Source organism: Dunckerocampus dactyliophorus, chromosome 10 (genome assembly GCF_027744805.1).
Source record: "Dunckerocampus dactyliophorus isolate RoL2022-P2 chromosome 10, RoL_Ddac_1.1, whole genome shotgun sequence".
NCBI lineage: Eukaryota > Metazoa > Chordata > Actinopteri > Syngnathiformes > Syngnathidae > Dunckerocampus > Dunckerocampus dactyliophorus.
In genome coordinates, this window is record NC_072828.1 from 17,602,026 (window position 1) to 17,624,404 (window position 22,379).

The 22,379-nt window shown below is 39.7% G+C and overlaps 1 protein-coding gene across 2 annotated transcripts in view; it reads left to right on the forward strand.

Annotated features, from left to right (window-relative positions):
• Nucleotides 1-22,379, forward strand: part of gmds (GDP-mannose 4,6-dehydratase) — a 111,476-nt gene that overhangs the window by 72,899 nt on the left and 16,198 nt on the right. The window lies entirely within an intron of this gene.

The following is a 22,379-nucleotide window of genomic DNA, read 5'->3' on the forward strand; positions in this document are numbered from 1 at the left end:
GTGCATGGACTGGTAAATGTCGGTACACACTCTGGTTGGAACGGTACGCAATAATCATGGGTTGGTACATACTTCGGTTTTAAGGTCACAGGTCAGTTCCTTTTTGGTACAGTAAGGGAACAAAATACAAAACATAAAACTGCTTAGCTTTTTAAAATGGAACATAAAAAAACTGCTAAAAGGTAATTTTCCAGTAACTAAGATTCTTCAAAACATTTTTTCTATATATAATTTTTTTCGGAGAATTTATGATATACGATGGTGTCTGACATAGCGTTCCTTTTAGGAAAGTGCAAAGATGCAAACATTAAGGAGACTTTTCTCCTTGGCACTAGAGCTATTCCTGGCCATGGCTCCCTTAGCCAAAGGCTGGGCTGCACTGCACTGTTTGTTTACTGAGTAGGCAGGAGACACATTTGCTGTCCTTCACTTAATGTGTGATAAATTGGTACTCCTTTGCACCAAACCGGAAAATCAGATTACGAAGACCTGTACCATTACACAACTAGTATACACCCTATCTGTTAAATCACTCCCATGGGTGATTGTTCAACTTCGTTTTGGCTAGCACTGTCAAGTAGCCACCGCTTTTACTGTGCCATTCATTCACATAGATCTGTTCAACAAGAAACTACACAAAACTGTAATAAATGACTGCCATAGGTTGTTTTTGAGGGATAAGTATCATTTTTTAATAACAAGAGGAGCTTGTGGCATAATGGAAAATACCCTGAAAGCCAAGGCCTAGGACAACATACTGTGACTAAGATCTTGTTCAAATGGCAGGAAAGCTCCACAGTCATTTCGAAGAGATAAATCAGATTTGTTGCATCCACACATTAGCATTGACAGGGTAACAATGTAGGCATCACTTCACATACTGGAGATGTGAAACACAAACATGCTTAAACATACTTTGAGCCGTACACACACTTTTGTTGGCATGTTGTGGTGGTGAACTTTTATGTCATGTATGGCGGAATTTTGACAAATAGCAGTGTTATGAGCCATGCAGTGAGAGGCTTGGAGATATTCGCAAAGTAGTGACTGGAGGAAATACTTGTGGTGATGGGTTCTGTCTTCTATGTCCATGTCACTAAAGTTATTGTTCTTAGTGTTGTTATTGTGTCAAAGTATTGTCACTCCTGCTCGTGTGTGTGTGTGTGGGCGTACGTGTGCATTTCTGTGTGTCCAGCCGCAAGTGACGCAAACACTACACTGCGCTGAGGCCAGAATCCATTTTAAACTGCTTTTCAAACCGCCCCCCACATTTGGTTTGGAATCTTGTTTGGACTTCATCAAAGGCTGGCTGCAAACCGGATGTGGCATGAACTATTTCTTTCTCCAATTGTCAGCATGGGTGTTCAGTGATCAGCAATCATTCAATCAGAATCCGCTGTAATTGTTTGTGAGTGGAATATCTTTGTCTCCTTAAGAACAGTGAACATATTATACGTGTGATCATCCCTCCATTTTGCGTTAGGTGTGAAGCACCCATCTCTCATCACTGTTTCCCCCGAGGGTATTATGGCTGCTACTCAGGGAGAATATAAGGTTTCTCAGTTGTATTGTGACCAAGATTAGCTGTCAGGTTCTCAATTTAAATCCAGGAGTGCCACTTGTCTGTGAGTTGGCCTATCTAGAGATGGGATCCAGTTGAGTGATGCTGGAGGATTAGCAAGGGGGCCCTGATGACTGACTGCTTTCAGGATGGAATCACTATGCACACATCTGGGACTATATTCTTCATCTGTGCTTTTTTTTGGTGTTCACTCTGAATCTAAAATAAAACTCAATGTAACAAGTTTGTTTTTACGTCTGTGTAGGCTCTCAGTCGTACAGGAGTTGTCCATCGAGGGACAACTCGATGAATTTTGTTTTTACTATCACTTTACATGGATTGTGATGTGTGGAAATGTATCACCATGTGCAAACAAAAGGCTGAGGAACACAGTGGCGTTGCTACACTGCGAGGAACATTGTTTTTCTTCTTTTCACTTAACTATTTAAGTTTAGTCTCCATTATGACTCCCAAGGCAGTGAGGCAGACTTGTCTGGTGGCAGGGTGTAAAAATGAAAGTGACAATGGAAGTAAAATTAGACATAGTAGGACGGTCCGTGGAGAAATCAACTTTGGTTGCATGCACAGTCCAAGCTGGTGAAACGCGGTAACCATCATAAAGGATAAGATGTTATGTTGGAAGATGTGAGAGGAGCTGCTCCTATGAAATGGACAGGCCGGGGATAACAGCATAAGCAGCGCAGTGGTGTCATTCTTCCTCCACCCAATAAGCTTGTCTCTTCTTCATTGTAACACCCTCAGTGTGCAAGACAACCACACGGATAAACGCAAAGAATTTTTCTTTTTTTATTACTGTTTTATTTAATTCTTGTATTTAGTGTTTTATCACTGTATTTTATGTGTTCAGTGTGAGTGATTTAGGAGTTAGTTTAGGTATGTAGCCATCGAGGAACAATATTTGTAGCAATGGAATGACTGTTACCTTTCATACGGTGCTTTGCATTAACCTTTTGTTTTAAGACATTATTCATGAACATAGAGTTATGCAATGGCCGGTTACCGGTCTCAAGGTATACCACGATATGAAAAAGTCACGGTTTCAAAACCACTAAAATTGTGCGTCATACCAATCGTATGGTATGAGAGAAAGTGGAGGTTCAGCGGAGCCGCTACGTGAAAATACCTTGTCACATCTTGTGTTATTCCTCATAGTTGGAACTGGGCTTCGATGTGTTGAAGCCGCAGGCATGTGCTGTGTTGCCAAAAGTCGGGCATAGATAGCACTGGCGTTAGCTGCCTCGTTAGCATTGAGGCAGCTAACAATATTTATTTTGTTGTGACTTGAGTTGCAGGATTAGCCACCGTAAACTGCATATTTATGTATTTATTTATTCAAAAATAATTGTATTATTTTTTGTTATTTATTTTAAATACATGATTCACCTTTGTCGTGTTATATGGTTTACAAATTACTGTTATTACTTACCTTCCCAAGGTTATCGTACCTTCAGAATCCCATACCAGCCCTTGCCTACATACTGTATATGCTGGTTTCTGCCTTTTGCAATTTGCCAATTTAAGTACTTGTGGTTTGAATTATCTCCTGTTTTTCTAAAATTGGTTTTGTTGAACTTTTAACTGATGTTTTTCTGTTCATGTGGTTAGTAGAATACTAGTATGTGTTCATATGTACAAGCAATTACTATAGCAAACCAGCTGTCCCCAGAAGCAGGATCCAGCAGTTTTAAAGTGTTAAGATTCAACGATACATAATCTAAACGCACATGCTAATCGTAGCATAACTGTTGGATTATAGCCCACAGACTCTACAACGGTTTGTTTTCTTGATGCTGTCAGTCATCTCCCAAATAACTTTTTCATCTCTTTATCGTGGCTGACAAACGTATGTCCGTCACGGCACAAGTTGAGCTGAGGTGTAGCTCAGTAGATAGCAATCAAATCACGTTTTAGAGCAAACTTAAATGAATTATCTAAAACATTCTTTCTCACTGTTTTGTTGTTGGCGTATCTCTCCGAGTAATGCTTCAAATATGCCTTCTTAAAAGTTAAGTCACAGCAGTTTCCTTTGACGACTGAGGTAGTACTGTGTTGTAGTGAAAAACTGACAAGGGTAGGGCCAAATCCAGCTGCGAAAAACGAAGTAGATACTGTGTTGTGGGAAAGGGGCTTAAGTTATTGGATCCCATTGGGGGAATCCCGTGGTGACATTATGGATTCAAAGCCATCCGTGCTCTGCCTCTGCGTTTGCCGCCGCCCTAGAGATTTTTATTTTTTTTTTTTTGCAATGAGGTTTTGTTCCGATTGCATTAAATTAATGTGTGTTTTGTGAAAGTACACAAGATCTCAACAGAGGCCAAACATGGATTCTCTTAATTATCTCTTCATTAGGTTGTGGCGTGGTTACTGTCAGGAACCTGGCTTTGACTTCCTCATAGAGCATTTAGATTTAGCTTGTGAAAGATCAAATATAGTCTTCATGTTGGCATTTAGACAGTTTAAAATTGTTCATAGTGGCTATGTCCACACAAATGCAATCATTTGTTGGCCTTCCATCCACAAGCAAACATAGGTTTTGTCCTTAAAAACTTCCAGTCTGGGTGAACTTTTTCAAAAACTCCGGCTTCAGCATTTGTGGATGATAGTGATGTGTCATCCTCAAAAAATGCCTTTCTCAGGGCCGATACTTTGTCGTGAATAAGAAGAGCTGATTCCCAACCAGTGAGATCCAGCTCACCATTTTTCTTTCCTTTTGCACACCCAGCTCACTTTCTTCTGCTCACGTGAGGACAGGGGCTGAACTTTGTTTTGATGGGCACGTCGTGCGGCCAATCACATGTGAGGAAATAGGATCGTATCATTATGTGAAAGTAGAGAGGGTGACATCTGTTCCTTTCGAGAGAATCTTCTCTAAAAGAGGACAGATATTCTCGGAAAGGCATCTAACATTTCTTAATGCCAACATGCACTAACAACACATACGTTTCTATTTATGCTTTTGGTTACATCTTTGATAGTGTGGAATTGTTTTGTTCATTTGTTTTTATGCAGTTAAAAGTTTGATACAAATATAGCGAATTGTTTATATTGTCCAGCATTGTCAGTGCTGTTGATGCAACATGTAGAAATAAAGCAGCCATCCTCAAATTGAATGGGCTGTATGATCAGAACAGCCGCATGGGACTGCAAGCATTCAATTATCAATGTTGTAGTAAAATGGCCAGCCAGTGTCAATCGTGCCTGTAGTCCTGCAAATTCCACAATCAGTGCGCATTTAAAAAATGGCAGAGGCTTCCTTCTCAAAATAGCAAATATCAGAATACCAGCAGGCCATTCCTGTTTTTCGTCTTCAGGACCCAGTATATCCTGTACCTCCCTACCTGATGAAGGAGTATGCTAATGGAGGTCACTGTTAAACAACAGTCTTTTGAACTATCCTTGTGTAAAGCTCAAGTAGTCATTGAATATGCATTTAGCAGACTCAAAGCATGGTTTGGTGCCTTGAGAAGGGAAATCCAGGCAGACTAAAGACCTCTTGTTATGCAGGACAGTCACCAGCTGGCCACAACAATGTTATATTGACCACCCCCTGGCGACACACCCACGAGAGACATACTGTACATAGGGAGACCCCACATTTAAAAATTCACAACTGAAGACGCCTTTTCGATTAAAGGTGAAACATCTTCAACAAACAAGTTGAGTGTAGAGAGAGAGTGTGTAGAATCTGCACAGACCCACAGCTGATTCATAATTTCAGCGACACTTTGCTATTTTGTACATCTCAATACTGCAATTATTCCAATAGTTATTGTTTTAACTCTGTCACACTGTATCATTCACACAAATATGTGTTGATCACCATTACCGCTCACTTATATTGCTGAACATCTTTCCATACGCTATACAGTAGTGTATACAGCTGTCCCTTTTTTATCGCGAGTAATTGGTTCCATCCCTGACCACGATTAAGTGAATTTCTGGGAAGTAGGATTCAATATATAATATGTAATATTTTTATAGTTATGGCATAGAAAACCTGTTTACAGTCTTTGAAATACGGATTTTATTATTATTAGAACCCTCTAGACATTAAATAAAACTCCTATAGTCACATTTACATTTGTATTACTTAATATAGAAGATACAAACAAAGAAAATAAAGCATATTAGACTTCAATAAGATAACACACTCACGTTTAGCAGTTCTATGTTGTTGGGGGGGGGGGGGGGGGGGTTTGGAACGTGTACTTCCTGTTGTGGTTATTTTCTCATCAGTGTATTGCAATGGCAGATTTAAATGGTTTTACACTTGAATTACTCAATATAGTAGACATAATAAGAGTAAATAAGCCATTTAAGACGTAAATAAGACTCCCGCATGTGTGTGTCACAGTAAATGTGTTCCCTATTGGACCTTAGTGGTGGGTGCATATGATGGGTTATGGCCCCAACAGTAGCCTGTGTTATTATTATGATGACAGTATTGTGTTATTATTATTATGCCTGTTGTGAGATAATTCAGACTCGGAATAAATGCCTGTCATGGCGATCATGTCTGATGCTTGTCTCACTGAACAATTATTGAGACCGCATGGCCATTGTACAATACTATGCATTCACAATTAGAATGCTTTTCCTGCCTTGTATTTATAATTGAGTTCATTTTGCTAGTTCATTTAGCGGCTTAAAAATTCAGAATTTACAATTTGTAAAGTACAATTTCCTTAAATATGCGTTTTTATTTTGACTAATAATAGACAGTATTCAACCCCGAAACAGCAATCATTCATTAATCAATTATTTTTTGACGTGAGGGCGCGATGTTCGAACTGCGATGTAACAAGGGACGACTGTACAAGGTGTGTCAGAAACAATCCAGCACTATTGATCCACTTCCTGTTTCGTTCCGCTCTGTTTTCAGCAGCCTTCTCTTGTTTATGCGCATCTGGTGCTTGTACTTTCTATTTAATTCAGCTGGTTGCCTCTCAGTTTTCTGGATCATTGTTTGTCACACGCTTTCTTTAGGATTTCCTTTTCGGTTCTGCAAATTATCATTATCAAAGACTTTTACTTGCACTTTGCTCCTGCCTCTGCCAGCACGTGGCAGAATGATTTAGCAAACAGAGAATCGTAAACAGTCCCAGAGAATTGCGATCTCATTTCTAATCAAGAACATTGTGATTCACATTTTTATGCAGAATCGTGCAGCCCTAATTCAGAGATGTATTTTGTTAAAAATCGTGTTTAAAATCTCATCAATAAATCTTGCAAAAAGAAAAAAAGGAGACTCAGCCCATAACAAAAGAGTTTAAAGGCATCTACATGTGTAGACGTAGCTTGTGTTGTACACAGCATGGAGCTCAGTTTGCAAATATATTGACAAGAAGTTTAACTTCGAACAGGCTGTTCTGTTCCATTGTTTATTGTCTTTATTTAGAGCTTGAAAGACTGAAGTGTTTAACCTCTGACCTCTTTAGACAGGAAGTTTATGACACCCGGCTCACAGCTTAGCATTGTTGCTGTCTTCAAGTGGAAATACCTGTCATCATGTGTGTGCACGCTTCAGGAATTCTGCTCATTCAGACACTTTTTTTGTAAAAGTGCATGAAATTGTTTGAGTGTGCGCACACACACACACACACACACACACACACACACACACACACACCTGTGTAGCTTGTATGTAGATATTTAGGTGTGAAAAGGTGTTCATGATTTTTGTTTTTTGCATGTTTGCTACACTTAAATGTGTCAGATCATCAAACTAATTTAAATATTAGTCAATGACAACACAACTGAACACAAAATGCAGTTTTTAAATGAAACTTTTTATTATTACGATCCCAAAACCTAAACTGGTTGGGCCACACTTAGCAGCAACGACTGCAATCAAGCATTTGCGATAACTTGAAATGAGTCTCTTACAACAGTGACCCCAACCCCCGGGCCGCGGACCGGGCCGTGGGTCATTTGGTACCGGGCTGCACAGAAAGAAACAATAATTTCCATTATGTTTTATTTTGAAAAGTGGCCGGATTCTCTCTGTTACATCCGTCTCACTTGACGCATGTCCATTGTGCGTGTGCTAACTTTCTCTCGCCGCACAGATAGACTACTACTGTATTTTTACCATTTTCCTTTCACCTCATATTTGGTCTCAAATGCTAATACTATGTGGGAATGCATAAAGGTAAGTTTTGATGACTTATTGAGTGCTAATGTGCACATTTGTCTCAAGTGAATTCATGCTAGCACTGCCTTTTACCACACACGTCAAACAGCGATGTAATAATGTCGCTGGAAAAACTCCAGGCTTGAACTGGTGGATGGTGGGTCGGCATTCAGATGTTGTTCATGTCTTCGTTTTACACAATACATAATAAATAAGATAAATTAGGTCGCTATAATGTACGAATCTGTGCTCTTGCCTGATTATTTGGGATAAAAGAGTAAGCCTGTTGGCAGTGGTTATCGAGAATTAGTGTTTACGGGCTGTGTAAGCGTGTTGTTTGAAACAATAACTACTCGTATAACCGCATTTGTTCATTTGTAAAAAAGAAAGTATGTTTGAAAGCTGACAGATTTGTTCTGAATGTTGCTACAGATGAGTTACAATCTCCACCAGCCTGTCATGGCTGCTGATAGTTCCCATCTTTGCCAAGTTGTCAGTCTCAGCTTGTCAGCATTTGGGTTTCTGCCAGTATTGATGTTGGTCCTCTGCTGTGCATTTGCAGGGGTGTGTTTTTCGTACATGTGCCAAATGTTATTTATCTGGTTTTCTGGTTCTACGTTCATAGTACCAGTCAAAGGTTAGGACATACTTGCTCATGCGAGAATATGTGTCCAAACACTTTTTACAGGTACTGTATGTAGGCATGATGCAATAAAGATGATCTTGGATCTGATTCTGTCTTCAGGTCTTTAGGCATTCACAAGGAAATAATATCGGAATACCCTATTTCAGGTCTCATGATCAGGGTCTGGTATGTGTTGCAAGTCAGTTAAATGTAGATGAATATCTGTTAAATTATTTCAGCCTGGAGAAATTTTGGTGTAGTGTGTGTGATCATGAATCTGTGCATGTCTTTGTGTATTTGTGGCTGCATAATTATTTGTGCCCAAAGCAGGAAAAACAATTTTCGACATCAGGTGTAACTTTTTTTAATAGGTTTGTGATAAGGAAGGGGTGAGACAAGAGGTAAGACGAAGAGGAAAGGCTAAGGGGTAGAATTGGGATTCAGCCTAAGCAGCAATCCATACGGAAATGTTTTTAGGTCAAAACGGGAAAGTATTTTTGTGTCCTGGCTCCGTTCGGCTGTAGCGTTTTTGTATCCTTGTTTAAGCACATTGCTCCTGTCGTCGTACTTTCCTCACACGGTTAGCATCTTCTGTTTCTTCTATTGTGTACAGTATTGGCGGTTAGAAAGCAGCTCACACGGTTAGCTAGTTTGGTAGCCATGACACAACTAGAGACTTCACAAAGGAAATTGATTGACAGTGGTCTACAGCCAATCAGGACGCAGAAGACAATGGGCAGTGCAGACAGAAGAGAGAGAATAGAGAGCGACAGACAGCTGCCTGTGCTAAGGCACAGAACTACAACACTCAACTTCTCACAATGCAATTCTTCTTAAAGGGCCAGGCTCGGCCTATAACAGCGTTCATACACTGTTTAAAAAACAAAAGCACCAAGCAAGTTGGCAAAAGGTGAACCGCGATGGAGCGAGGGAATACTGTACATTGTTTTCACCCAGTGATCCGTTCCCATCTGGATGCAACTATTTACAACTTTTTTTCAACCCGCCAAAAAAAAAAATCCCAAGAACGTTCCAGGTGTGGACAGGGCCTACGTTTCACCTAAACACTTGCATTATCTCTCATTAGTCTCTCAGTTGGTCTTGGGTGTCTGTGAACTTGTTTACTGGATAATGCCTCATTCAGACTATTTAACAGATCTTCAAAAGTAATAGTTGTCAATGTTACAATTATTTTATGTTTAGGTGTCCATTTCCTTTATTTTGCTGTCTGGAACTTGTCCTTTTTGGCAATAGATGTTGTGTTTATCATTACAGAAGAGTATCTTTGTACTGTATGATGACAAGTTAGCGCTGCACAGGTTAGTACTGCACATGCAGTATGTGTGTGTCTAAGTTAACGCAACCCAGCCGTCATACTTTCAGGTTCATATGTCGCTTGAGGCCACAAAATGCTACTAGCTGAGTGACAGCTCTGTAACCTCAAGTGCAGAATAAGTCTTGATGAATGGGAAGTTGTCTTTTTGTCTGTTGTTGTCTCACTCCCATCCCATCTGTGTTCACAAAACTGCTCCTCTGTCATATACCACTGTACAACTTAGCAGCCCCACTTGTCTTTGTTTCAATGACACTGTTTGGGTACTTTGGAATGCCCCTTGGGCCAAGTTTACCTTCCTGCAAGAAATGCAAAAACGTTCACTGGGGGAAATATTTATTTTGATATTTATTTAAATATTTTTCATATTTATTTGATCACCTGCTGATTTTGTAAATTTACTACTTAACTCTGAACATGAACAATCTATAATTTTTATGGTTTCTTTTTACTGAAAGAGTTGGAACAGAAAATCCAGAAAAAAAAGGTTATAAATGAATTTGTATTCCACTGAGCAAAATAAGTGTGTGATAAGCACACAGATCTGTAGTTGGTCACCACGATTGTGCACGTCAGGATTTTGGTCTATTCCTCTTTACAGATTTGGACAAAATCCTGAAGGTTTTAAGGTTGTTGCTTGACAACTCCAAGTTTAGGCCCCCGCCACATATTTTCAATAAGATTAAGTCCAGGAGAATGCACAGGCCACTCGAGGATCTTAATGTGCCTCTTCTTGAACCACTACTTTGTTGCCTCGGCCATATGTTTTGGGTCATCGAAGACCCATCCATGACCCATCGTCAGTGTCAACCAGTCTGGATTCAGTTCCAAACTGAATCTGGAAGATTGTTCCATGGGACTCGTAGGTGAAGGCTTTATTTCCCATTCTACTTTTAACTACTTTCTTGGAACCACAAGGTGTTCCCAAGATTCTCAGTCATCCGGCTCATGGTAATCAATGTAGGTTGAATTGAGGCAACTGGACTCTTCTTGTTGCTTGTTTCACCTTTCGTCCAAAAGACTTCTTAAATTCTACAATTTTTAGTGTAGACTTTCTCTATTTATGTCCCTGGTAGGTGTGTCCCTGGGGGTGGTCACAATAGGTTTGTTTTTGATGTTACTGTTATTGGAACATTACAACAACATACATTTAAATTTAAGATATGGGAGATTAGCATTCTATGAGGTTGGTAAGGCACCACAAGAAAAACATTTGTATGATAATGCCAAAAGTTGTATGCTAGGGGTGTGACACGCGAGGTTAAAACTTGTTCGGAAAAAAACGTGTCTCACAGGCACTCGGCCTGAGACACTCAACAAATCAATTAATCACACGATAAATCAAAATGAATTTGATAATTTTGCTGGCCTCTATATATTGCCATGTGCATGTGTGTCTGTTTTCCTTGTCTCCTGCCGCCAAACAGGCAAGAATAGTGTTCACGCTGTGCATTGGTTTCAGCACCTGGTCATGGTTGTTCCATAGAACAATGGGAGTGAGTCCTCTTGTCAGCCATACAGTCTTACAGTCATACAGTGCTAGTATACACACAGAGTACAGCAGAGTGTAGCTCTGTAATGCAAAGTAACTTAGTAGACATTAGGAGGAAAAAAGATGATTGCAAAGCCAAAAGCCGCAGCCCCGGTGTGGTAATATTTTGGCTTCGAACCGAATGAGCAAGGTGAGCCCGTCAACGCAGATGAGCAAGTATGCAAAGTTTGTTCGAAAGTGGTGGCAAAAAAAAAAAACACCGCAACAAACTTGCCCACTCAAAACATAACCACTCCACCCAGTTTTCCCATCTGGGGAAAAAAAAAACTACACATCGAGATCCAGACCCTAACTCCCGACAGTCAGCACTCAATCAGTACGCTTCCAAGCACTAAATTAGTCAGATTACTGAAATAACACCTCAGCGTGACGTTCCTTATTTTGTTAGCACAAGTAAACAGGATGTAGTGCCAAGCGCTCTTATTTTGAAGGTCAGAAGTGTGTTGTGTGGGTTGAAAAGGTCTCTTGACATTTGCTAAGAGACGTTCATGAATAATGTACAGGAATAAACTTGCATCTTGCAGCAGTGGCTCCTGTCCTTTATTTACACTGAACGTCCACATCAGCAGGCACCCTGAAGCCCTCAGATACATTGGCATGAGACAGACGTCATTTATTGTTTGACTTCCCTGACTGTGACTGCTTACCCAGATTTTCACTGTGTTATTTTTACACCATGAATATAGAGGTGTTTAATTGTGTTGTTCATGCACCCTCCTGTATGATATCATTGTGTTGCAGATGTTGCACTTAGCCAATCATTGTAACCACTTCTTCTTTGTTAGTGTTCGCGGCTATTTCTTCCGTTCAGCGGGCAGATCATCAAAACTAGGAGTCAAAATAAAAAAATTGTGATGACCACTTTTTTTACATCTAAGTACAACCGTCTGGCTTCCTCCGTTCATATGTACTGTACATTAGGGTACGGTACGGTATGGTAACGGTAGACACCGTTGTCTGTTTTTCTTCACATTCATGAGCTACCCGGCAACATTGTAGATCTTAGCTAAAGTTACATCCATCGAACATGGACACACACAGTGGCTACAAGCAACAACCACTGAACATTGACACATATTAGCTTGAACCGCTACTAGCAATGTGCAGTAAACATTTTGCAATTTCTACACAATCATAACCCACATGGCCACAATTAATTCCAGGTTACATCCCGCCGTGGAGACTGGCGATGAGCTACACACACAGAAATAGCCATGTTTTGTATTTTTCAGGTTTTTATAAACTTTTCAAGCTGTGCAACATCCCATCCCATGTTCTAACTTATATTTATTATAAGCTATTCATTGAGTTAATCTGCTGTTCTTTTAAATTTGTGTTCTCCCATTTTTGATGGGTTAATCAATGTACAGTAAATTAAATTTATTTGGTTACATCATTTTGACTGAAAACAATTCAGATTGTTGTGGCAGCAATAGAAACTGCTGTGAAAATTATACAAGACAAATTGTGGACCAGTTTGTCTATTTGTTTAAATTCGCAAGCATAAACCTATTACATTAAACTCTAAAAATAACTTTGTTGATGCACCACACCTCTGTATCTGTCAACTGCTCATCCGTGGTATGAATGAAGTTTCGTTCTTGCTTTGGATGTCTATCATACCAGCACAGGGATGTACATAACGACATTTGCCAGAAACATGCTGCATATTTCCATACGTCATCAGTCTTGTTGTCACTGAAGCTCAAACAATGGCTCATTGAGATGAATAAAGACAGTTGCCTTTTCATGGGTGTTGGAAACGACTGTCAACTTGCCTGATGAGGTCATCAATGTTATGCTGCAAGAGCACACCTGACCAATCAAGTTGTGAAAGGTGTTGCATTCAAATTCCACTCTTGGATTAGTCAGAGGCAGCAGTTAGATATTATCAGTAAGTGATGGTGAATGCTTTCCATGTGGTGGCGTGATGAGATATCATGACATGTCTCAGTAACCTCTCTTCTTTGAATGCTTGTTCAAAAAAGTGTCTGCAAGATACCGAGCACTGAATTATTCCTCATGTACAAATACATTGTGATTGAAGTTCTAGGTTCTTCCATTTAAAACAAAAAAACAAACATATTGCTCGGTAATTTCTACAACCTTCTTAGTTTTGTTTGTTTACTTTTTCCCAGACTTTTATTTTGTGGCTTGTAGTTGTCACAACTCTAAACCCTTGTTCTTAAAGATTGGCACCATTACATTGTCCCTCTATTACTCAGGCATCCTTTCATACACTTAATACTAGGGATGCTCCGATAGATCGGCCACTGATCAGTAACGGCCGATTTCCAGTAAAAAATCGTGTGATCGGCATAAGCTGATCACCTGTGGCAAGCACTACTGCAGCCCACAGCGACCCTTTCTTGCAGTGTAGTGTTTTGTCCTGACTAACGTCTTGGGCAGCAGCAACCTCCCAATTTCCCTCAAAACAATCATGGCTGCCTTGTGGAACTTAACTGCTAACACATGCCAGAAACTATCTTGCGGGGGTAAAAAAAAACTTTAATACGGCATTTGAAGAACAACACTTGACCGAGTATGGTGAGTTGTGAGTTTTGGAGGCTCACGGCAGCTCACGTGAAACGACAGCCAAGCCATGTGGCTAACGCTTGTGTGTGACGGTCAGACGGCTAACCAGTAACCCGAAAAATAATTGAATTCAGCGGATGAGAGCAGCCTCAGCAGTCTCATTAAAGAAGGTGTCTCATCCTTTGATTAATTTGATTCATCCTAATGAATAAATGGTAGTAGTTAGTAGTAGTAATGGTGTCATTAGGCCTATTTTAGGGCGGGTTTAGCAAGCATGAACGAGCTTTGTTGAACTCTATCAACTGAATTTATGACACATGATGTTTGAAAGTTTGTAGGGGCCCATGGTACTTTAAGAAATGAGGTATTGCCAAAACTATATGCCAGCAGGGTTCAAAGCATGTGAAAGAAGTAGCGACTCAGTCCAGAAATTACGGTATTTACTGTACCTGAACATAGAGCTAATAGTCTGATGAGGGTTTTGTGTTATTTCGAATATTACCTTAATACATACAGTAATTAATCCAGTTTTGCGTTATCCAATTAACACTTTTTTGGGAAAGGGTCAGGACAGTCTCGACTGTTAGTCTCCATTTGACAGTAGATGGTACCAGCTGCATCTGTTTCTGCTGCCTTGCAGACCACACAGGAGTGTGAAAGGCTAAGGGAGTAAACCCAGACAGAAAATCCGACGGGAGGGCCCCATAGACAGTGAACTGGGTGGGAAACCAATCTATTCACTGGCAGCGCCTGCAACTTGACTTCAAAATGTACTGACTCGGCCTTTCCTTTGGGGAAAATCAGCAATGTTAAGAGGAGGAGAGTGAAATGTGGCCTACACACTCTCCACATCATCAGCCCAGGCAAGCAGTAAGAGATCAGGGAAGACACTGAAATAGAACAAACTTAGTGTAAGAGCCCAGAAGTCACCCACAGTCAAACAAATGATGGCAAGGGAGAGGACACTCCAACTTGCTACTTAGTGGGAAGGAAACAACACGGGAGATGGCAGCTACAGGTTATAACTCTTCAAGTGACCGTTATAGCACACGTAATCAGTGCTTGTGCTCCATCCCTAGATGCACTGTGAGAAAAAAGACACATTTTTACAAAGACCTACAAAAGGCAGTGATTGAAGTGCCTCCAAAAGATCAACTCTTTCTTCTGGGAGACTCTTGAATACAAGAGTCGGAACAGACCATAAGCCCTGGCCCATCTGCATCAAGATAGTCTGAATTGGAAACATAAACAAGAACAGGCAAAAACTGCCCATGTTTTGCGCCAGCAATAATCTCTGTACGACCAGCACCTTATAACAGAAAAGAGGGCCACAAAGTTTTATGGTACCATCCGTACACTGACGTCAACTGAATTACATCATCGTCAGAAGACACAGGCTGAATGATGTCAAGTCAAGATCATATCAAATCGCAGATTGCAATACTGACCATCTTCTGATCTTAGCAAACACAACGGTGATGACTAGGGATGCTCCGATCAATCGGCCACTGATCAGTATAGGTTGATTTTTGTGGAAAAGCATATGCTGACCAATGCCTTTCAATGCTGATCACAAAAAACGATCACCTGTGGCTCGCACTATTGCAGCCTGTAGGGATCTCTTTGTACAGTGCAGTGCCCTGTTGTAATGTCTTTGATAGTGTCACCCCCGCCCCCTTTCCTTCACACTGTGCAAGTGTGCAGCAGTAATACCAAAACAAACATGTCTAGTGTGTGAAACTTCTATGCCATTTGTGAGAGTTTTCATCCAGCAACACATGCCACAAAAAATATATTGTGTTGGTAGCTCATTAAAAATCTTTAATTTAATCTGCCATTTGAAGAAATAACTCTTGAACACATTTATTGACGTTCAGTGACAATAGAACACAAAAGTTTGCAGGATGAGAAGATCTAGAATTGGAAACCTTTTGCTTTCCAGACCACAAACAACTGGAATTGGAGAAAGATATATGTAGATCCGGACACAGAGAGTTTTACTTATATCAGAAATGACTGCTTTTACTACATTGCGGAACAATACAACAATAACTTAAATATTGACAATAGGTTGTCACTTATCCACATGAACAGCAGAAGCATGTACATTTAGCAGCATTAAACAATATTTGTGTCAATTCAAGGAGCCTTTCAAAGCAATCGTAATTTCAGAAACCTGAATGGATGCTGAGAAGGGCGTAGGTTTTGAGCTGAAGGGATTTGAGATGAACTGCATCAACAAGAATAACAAAAGCAGAGGAGGCGTGGCTGTGTGGTAAAGAACATGTCATTTGCAATTAAATAACATTTTAGAATGAATAACGATTGAAATCTGTAAAGAAAAAAGTAAAAATGTTTTGCTAAGTTGTTTATATAGAACACGTAAATCAAGGAGGCATGGGCCGGTATGAGATTCTGATGGTATGATAACCTCAGGCAAAAATATCAGTTTCACAGTACGGTATTATAATTACAGCTCTTAAATGTGTCATTTTGAAATATCCTTATTGAAAAGAAGAGAAAAAACGTTTTCTGTTGTACAGTCATTTTTAAACAATATAATAGAACTTGATGGAAGTGGAACATAAATGGAAAGTGGAAAATAAATAACAAAAAATAACTGAATTATTTCTAAATAAATATGTAATATGTTGACCGACAATGATGACAACAGCGCGACAGTACCGTACCGCATGCATATAACAAGGAAACCTGTTGTAAATGGAATAAATCTTCTAAATGTGCATCTCTTTGAAGGAATCTTTCACATGAGTACATTGTTTACACTACAAGTGATTAAACCTCATCTGGTCACCAAGGGGATAACTGCTGTATTTGCGTTAATTTTGTTATACTCAAAACTGCTGCAAATCAGCAAGTATCTCAATGTGAGTACACGCTGTTCACAAGATTTTTTAAGCCTAAATAAATTACGGTAAATAAAGTTCACAAGTCAAAAAAGATGTTACATTATTCAAAGTAAGTTTGAAAATATTTTTGTATTTTTCATATTATGCCAACTTTATCTTTTTGTGGGTTGGATGAAGACCGCTTTTCAGTAGTGAAATACTTATTTCTGCAGGACATGCTAAAAATGAACTGACATCTTTTTCTGGAAGCCACAGAAACTCTAAATATATACGCACATTTGTATTGCAAATGTGGTTGGTTTTCTACAGTATACTGTATATGAGGTCGATGCAGCTCTCAACCCTCTGCAGCATTAAATACAGGCCTTAACTGTGGTGGAACACAGACAAACCCAAACAATGATACAAAGAGGCCAGCAGTGTTTTAAACATGTTCAACTACCTCTTTGTCCAAGTGGTCACAGAGATCACTGAACAGCCTGTCAAGGGGCACCAAAAAGGTATGTGGGTGAAGGGATATATAAGAGGGAGCGTTTCCGACGGATACCACTCCCTCGCCACGCGTGAACTGATGTGAATTTAGGTGACAGGAGGCTGGGAAAGGATCTGTAAGGGGCAACGGGGACAGATAGGGTTGAAAAATGTGACTGACCCTTAACCTGCAGAGTCTGTAACGTGATCCTGGTATCTCTATTGTTGAGGGAAGTGGGTGTGGAGGAGGACATGATGGAAAGGGAAGGTAATACGTATCATGCTGCTGATTAGAACTACAAATGCAAAGACACAAATGGAGAGAATGGTTGTGTCAGTTGGGTCTCAATTTGCACACTTCTGTACTCATATTAGCCTTTTCAGCGCATAAATGCGTTCACACTGAGAAATACGGCAAAAATACAGTGCGCCGTCAGTACCCGGAGGTTGTACTCAAAATGGCGAGCGTGCAGTGATGGACCCTTTCCAGACCCAATAGTCACCATCTTGGCTACATAGCAGAAGGGAAAGGTCTAACTCAAGTGGTTGCAATTCACAATTAAAAAGAGAAAAAGAAGAAGAAGCGGGTAAATATTGTGAACGTCATTTCCAGTAAGTGTGCAAATACAGCCAGTGATTTGGGACAGCACTACCCTGTCAAAATGTTCGTCCTCAGAAATGGTGTAGACAGTGTACACAGTATATTAATGAAGCATACTGACAGAACTAATCACATTGAGACATAGCCCTAGACTTCTTGGCTTGAGCATTTTTTTTGCTAGAGCGTCAACCTGCTTTTCTGAGAAAGAGCAATTGTGTAGTACGTGTGTGTGTGTATGTGTGTGTGTGTGTGTGTGTGTGTGTGTGTGTCTGGCAGTCTGGTATTTCCTGAAGGAGTTTCCTCCTCCCGCCAGAGCGGAACCACCCTGGGACCCACAGCCTGCCAACCTATAGAGTGAAATGGTACTCCAGCAGTTGATCCATGTGGAATATGAAAGTATGCAACAAAAAAAAGGAGCGTTGAGAAATACTTGTGTTATTAAGGCATGAACCTGAGGTTTACCTGAGCCAAGGCTGTGTCTCCATAGTCTGCCTCAGGCTGTCGGCAGCTTGCCATCGATCTGAAAGCCTGATTGTTGCTGTGCTACAGATATTTGCTATTATTTGTACTGTGATGTCAACTGTGTGATAGATCATCATCACCTTACAGTAATTTTTTGTCTGCTGTCTAAGTCAAAGATAGCAAGGGAGCAATGAGCATCACGGGCCAAGATTCCTGTGCTATCAGCTTGCCTAAATGGCTATAGAGCCTGATGAGAGAAACCTGCCACATGAGGCGGAAAGAGAAGGGAAAGATGAAGATAGTCTTACTGGCAATATGATGGAGAAAAGGATGCGTCTTGTCAGACTGAGTTTTTGCACCCATGTTCCAGCTGGTCTTTGTTCATTGGAGTTTTCTGCAGAGCTGCTCTAGATGACAGGCTTACCTGACTGTCATGGGGAGAAGATAGGGGGGATCTGGTCATGTCCCACGCACGTTTGTTTGGATATTGTTTTCCTGAAATTCAGTTTCAAAATGTAATTAAGTACCTTTATTCAATGTATCCTATATGGGGATAATATTGTGACACCCATATGACTCCATTCTTCTGGGAAGAGCTTACTATGAGATTTGGGATGTGATTTTGTTTGTGTCCATTCATCCAGAAGAACATTGAGAACAGTTCACTGATGTTGGATGGTACAAGACCTTGCTTACATGGTGATCATGGCCTTGTTTTAGACATGCTCAACAAGTTACATTCAGGAACATTACATGAATGCACTTGCACAATTCAACATGTCCGAAAAGAGGTAAGAAGAAGCTAATCCTACCCCTTATCCATGTCTGTTACTGATAATTAATCCACACCATGTCTTGAACATACGACATATGGCCATACGGCCATATTGGAAAAAAAAACTCTGATTTTGTGAATGAAGTTGCAAATTTACGAAAATAAAGTCGGAAATTTATGAGAAAAAAAGGCGTAAATGTACGAGAATAAAGTCATCAATGTACAAGAATAAAGTTGGATATTTACAAGAAAAAAAAAGACATAATATTACAAGAATAAAGTCGTAAATTTATGAGAATAAAGTCGTAATATTATGTGTTATACGTGTCAGAGGGAAAATAGAGCAGAGCTCTTCAGGAAGGAAGGAAACCTTCCTCTTGCTTCAGGCAAGCTTTTATTTATAATGTGGCGGCAAAACAAAGAAGTTGCGCATTAACAGTAGCATTTAGATTAGCATGTCTAGCCCTCCTCACTTCTGCCTTCCTTACACCGCCCGCTCCACATGCCCAAAAACAAAGGTCATAAAAGTTCCCTCTTTTCATAGCTGTCTCAGGCAATGCCTGTTACGGGTTTTTTCCTCTTAAATTTACAAATTTATTTTCATAATATTAAAAGTTTTTTCTCTTAAATTTATTCTTGAAATCTCAGATTATTTTAATACTTCGTCGTAACAAATTGCCTGAGACATCTATGAAAAGGGGGGACTTATGTGACCTTTGGTCTTGGGCAAAGGTTATATTACGACTTTGTTTCTTGTAAATGTGTGACTTTATTCTTCTACATTTATAATTAATTTATAATATAATTTCTACAATTATATGTCTACAATTCAATACATTTGAAAGTTATTGATGTCTTGCCATGACTAATATGTTTTTAATAATAAAAATAAGAATAAATAGAAATATAGCTCACCTCACAAAAATAATTAAATGTACTTGATGAAAGGTTTTGTCAGTGTACTTGATGAGTCTAGGTATGATTCAAATTCAATAAGTTTAATGTCATATGCATAGCAAAACACAGTGAAATTCTTACTTTGCGAGTTCCTGTCAGCCGACATTTTAAAAAAAAATGCTTCAAAATATCTTCAGTCAAGACAAGCACTCATTGATAAATTAATTAGGAATTGGGTTATATGTTATAATCCAGCAAGTCAGGCCATGTGTGTCTTGCAGACCCGGTGTTTCCTGTAGTGTAATCTGAGACTGTGGTGGAATGTGTGAACCACATCCTACTCCACTCCACTCCAGCCCCCGACTCACTCAATAGCCCACTGTAAACAACCAGACGCTGCCAGGTTCTCGGCTATTACACAGGTAATCACGATAGCATATAGGAAATACTCCAAAATAAAAGCATAATGCCATTTTTTCCAAGTCCACAAACACTTATACTATACTTTTGATACATCATATTTGCAGTGTTCTTTCCTGTTGATACAATGAACGCTCATGTCTACAATGTGTGCATCTGTGGTTTTTGTACAAGTGGCTTAGAGAGGTTAATTGTAGAGTGACCCCCCTAATGTCTTTCCTTAACTTGTTATCCTGATTGGGTAATTAATTCTGGAGCTGCTTGCATCAATCACCCCAGTATTTAGACGCACATTCAGTTCCTTACTCAAACACTCTCAAATCCTACTGAACTCAGGAGCCCCCACATTCCTGTTAACCTAAGGCACTCCATTGATGCAATACTTTTTACCCATACCTCACTCCCCAATGCCTCTTGCTGAATTTATTGCATCGGTTTACGTCATTCTTTAATGCATTTGTCTGTCTTGTGCTAACTGCATGTCTTTGTTGCTGCTTTAACATCAGTGGTAAAGCACACAAGATCCTTTGCTTAACTTATGACTACCGAAAACGGTAGTTTTACACCAAGCACCGCACCGTACAATCAAAAAGTTCCATGGTCCTGTACCTAAACACCAGTCTCTGTGGAGTGGTGGCATCACTCCTAACATTCAGTTGTTGCAGATGCCTCATTAAGTGGGTTGGCCCGTTGCTGCGACATGGTTGACATGTGTGAAGTCCCATTGAATGTCCTCCTCTGCAAATACTCGTAACCACTTAAACCCTGGACTTGAGAGGCTTGCTGGAAAAAGACATATCCAAAATATACCAAGTTTTTCTCTGCATCTACAAGGTCTACATGATCAACACGGAGACTTTCATGGTGACTGTAGATGTAGAAATGTACATAATGTATATATGTATTTATATTTGTGTGTGTGTGTGTGTGTGTGTGTGTAAATGTGAGTAAATGTACTGTAATTTCAGATTTAAGCGCCAGTATATTAGCTGCACCGACTAAATTAAAAGAGAAAAAAAAAATTGTACTTCCACGTCATAACATGGGATATTAAGTCTACAGAATTTTTTTTTTTGAATAAATAAATGTTTTTTCCCAAACAGCGCCGAACAGTGCTTGTAAAATGACTAGTTAAAAAGTAGCCTACCAGAAAAGTCATTAATCGCCATCCTCATCCTCCTCTTGGGAACTAAAACCACTTAAGTTGTCCTCTTCTTCACAAATAAACAGCCTCATAATTTCCTCATCGCACACTTTGCCAGTCTTTCGTTGTCGCTCTCAGCGTTTTTTGTAAAGCAAAGACAGAGAAATATTCACAACAATAACACAACAATAACATTGACTGTTATTGTGCTGTGATGAAGAGGTGTTAATACATTGTTACTACATACATGTATACATTAGTTTTTCAACATTTACACAGTAAGCACTCTCGGCTGGCACTATATCAGTTTCGGACAAAGCAGGTATGTTGTTTGACTGGCAGTGATTGACACTGACTATGCAGAGACTGCCAGATACAAGACAAGTGACAGAGGTCCCTGTTTAGCTAGCCTTGAAATTTGGCATGAAAAACAATATTATTATTGTAAGATTAGTAGAATACTGTATATCTAGTACAAAAAATGGGGTTTACTTACTGTCACCGTGGCACGCTTTTCCATGGTCGAACTTCTTCTATTGTGTTTTCACTTCCAGATTCTGGCATCGAGGAAAGATAGTAGGTACAGCTGATGGAAGAGGCATACACATTAATACACATTCAGTCCTAAACCTGTCCTTTATCCGAGGTACATTATCAAAACAACTGTCCAAATACCAAAGAATACCGGTGAATTGCATCTTCTGGAAATGTGGCTAACTATGTCTGCCACACAGCGAGTGGGCATGATATACAGTAAGTAAAATATACAAACAACAATTGAAAATCAACAAAAAATGCACCACAACAATATGAAACTACTAAGATCTCTGACTAGCATTTTTGAAGTAGGTCTTTAAAAACAGTAGACCGCTCCTGTCACATAGAGCATCTTCGACTACCGTAAAATATGACTTATATAGAGTATATTCGTATGTAGATACTGTATGAGTTAGCAGTGGGCTGTCGGGTGCTTGTGTGT